General features: G+C 43.4%; 1 protein-coding gene across 1 annotated transcript in view; it reads right to left on the bottom strand.

Moving 5' to 3' along the window:
• LOC143280458 (GTPase IMAP family member 4-like) overlaps window positions 1-959 on the bottom strand; it is a 13,316-nt gene extending 12,357 nt beyond the window's left edge. Inside the window, exon 1 of the mRNA XM_076585110.1 lies at window positions 839-959. The gene's annotated coding sequence lies outside the window, so the exon portion shown is untranslated. The remainder of the gene's footprint in view (window positions 1-838) is intronic.
• Window positions 960-2,500: the final 1,541 nt, after the last annotated feature.

The raw sequence follows: 2,500 nt of genomic DNA, 5'->3' as shown, positions 1-2,500 counted from the left end.
GTCCAAACCAAGAAATTTCTCTGAACCATACTGCATAGCGGGTTGCACAATCAAACAATTCACAAATAATCTGGAAGAAGTATTAATCAACGAAGATCATTATCTCATGATACATATCAAAGCATTCTTTGCTCTTCTGGCAAGCAATAGCAAAGCTTAAACGTGTGGAGAACAATATCCCTAAATACTTGTAAACATTAACAACAGGCATTGTGATGTCATTATAAATCCATATTTCTCTTACACCTACAAGAAAATCCCTTTTCTAAACACAGCAATATTTCTTTTCCTCATGTTCACTTTTAATTGAAGCAAAAATGCTGCCTTTTGCAGATTATTTAATTTGAGTCTGCAGTCCAATAACAGTTTCACACGACAGAACTGCATCATCTACTGGAGAGAGAGAGATAGAGAGAGAGAGAGAGAGAGAGAGAGAGAGAGAGAGAGAGACAGACAGACAGACAGACAGACAGACAGACAGAGACAGAGACAGACAGAGACAGGGAGACAGACAGACAGAGACAGAGAGACAGTCAGGGACAGAGACACAGAGAGAGACAGAGACAGAGAGAGACAATATTTCTTTTCCTCATGTTCACTTTTAATTGAAGCAAAAATGCTGCCTTTTGCAGATTATTTAATTTGAGTCTGCAGTCCAATAACAGTTTCACACGACAGAACTGCATCATCTACTGGAGAGAGAGAGAGACAGAGACAGAGAGACAGACAGACAGACAGACAAACAGAGACAGAGAGAGAGAGAGAGACAGACAGACAGAGAGACAGTCAGAGACAGAGACACAGAGAGAGACAGAGAGACAGAGATGTTCGTACTCACACAAAACCGAGACGAGCAGGAATGAATCAGATGTTATAAACACCATACAACAACAGAACTCCCCTCGCGTTGTTCAAAGACATGTCACTAACATGAGTGCAGCTACCAGCGGCATTTATATCTCTTCCGGATCTCAGTCTGTCAGCTTTTATGCTACTTTGTGTGCTTGCATTCATGCGAGTGTGTGTGTGTGTGTGTGTGTGTGTGTGTGTGTGTGTGTGTGTGTGTGTGTGTGTACGCGTGCCTGTGTGTGTAGGAGGGCGGGGGTGGGGGGTTATCCATGCATGAGTGCGGGTGGGTGGATATACATGCGTGGGCGTGGGCGCGCGCGTGTCTGCCTGTTTGCGTGCGTGCGTGTGGGAATGCACACGCGCGCGATTGCGTGTGTGTGTGTGTGTGTGTGTGTGTGTGTGTGTGTGTGTGTGAGAGAGAGAGAGAGAGAGAGAGAGAGAGAGAGAGAGAACGCGATCTCGTGTGTGTCATGTGCAAGAGTGGGCAGATCTTTCTCTAAGTCCGCGACAGTGACCTTGAACTCTGCGTTTTTTTTCAGAAATTGTCAAACGACGCATTGTGCAACAAGTTGGCATGGTGTTGCACACACATCATCAATCATCATGCCTGTAGACTTCCCCAGAAAGTCGCTACACACAGAGAACAGGAAAAGATGGAGGTGCGAGGGTGAAAAGGGTCTGTCAGTCCTATTGTAGGCTTTCATGTCTCTGAGTCAATCAGTGAACGTGCTCCAAATATCCCATAATTTATTTACGAAAAACAACAACAACAAAACAACCTACTGGGGGCGAATTGAAAAAGAAGCTTATTACGATTCCATTTATTTTAACCCCCCACCCCCACCCCCCTCACCCCCCCCCCCCCCCCCCCCCGGGAGTGACTAAGAACCACAAATAGAACATGTAGGCGTGTTGATATTTATAACATGAATGAATAGGTTTGAACAAATAAATGGGTAACATAAGTGCAGAGCTGCTAGTGCCTGAACTCCCTTCGTGTGTATACACAAGCAGAAGATGAAAATACGCACGTAAAAGATCCTGTAACCCATGTCATCGTTCGGTAGGTTATGGAAACAAGAACATACCTAGCATACACGCCCCCGCAAAACGGAGTGTGGGTGCCTACATGGCGGATTTAAAAAAAAAAAAAAAAAAAAAAAAAAAAGGTCATACACGTAAAATCCCACTCGTGTACACACGAGTGAAGGTGGGAGTTACAGCCCACGAACGAAGAGGAAGAAGAAGATACAGCCAACTTAATGAATAAGCACTACTACTCACAACCACAGGGACATCTTTCGTGCACATGCACGTCCTTTTTTCCTTTTTTTTTCTTTTTTTTTTTTACAGTGAAAAACAAGAGCTATCGTTCCTAAATCACTGAATGATTGTCAATGTGACATCAAATTTTTCGGGGCGCATTTTCCAAACTGTTCACAGTGCAAGTGTGCCTGGAGCAGCTGTTTGTGTATTCAGTGAGAGAGGCCAGTCCATGGTAGACCAGCATAATCAGCCTGCATGATTCAAATAATCACAGCTGCTTTTATGAAGTAATCTGTAACATTTTGAGACACACACACACACACACACACACACACACACACACACACACATATATATATATATATATATATTATATATATATATA

Source organism: Babylonia areolata, chromosome 3 (assembly GCF_041734735.1).
Source record: "Babylonia areolata isolate BAREFJ2019XMU chromosome 3, ASM4173473v1, whole genome shotgun sequence".
Classification (NCBI taxonomy): Eukaryota; Metazoa; Mollusca; class Gastropoda; order Neogastropoda; family Buccinidae; genus Babylonia; species Babylonia areolata.
Note: the sequence above shows the minus strand (reverse complement) of the source record. Positions and strands in the feature narration are given on the sequence as shown.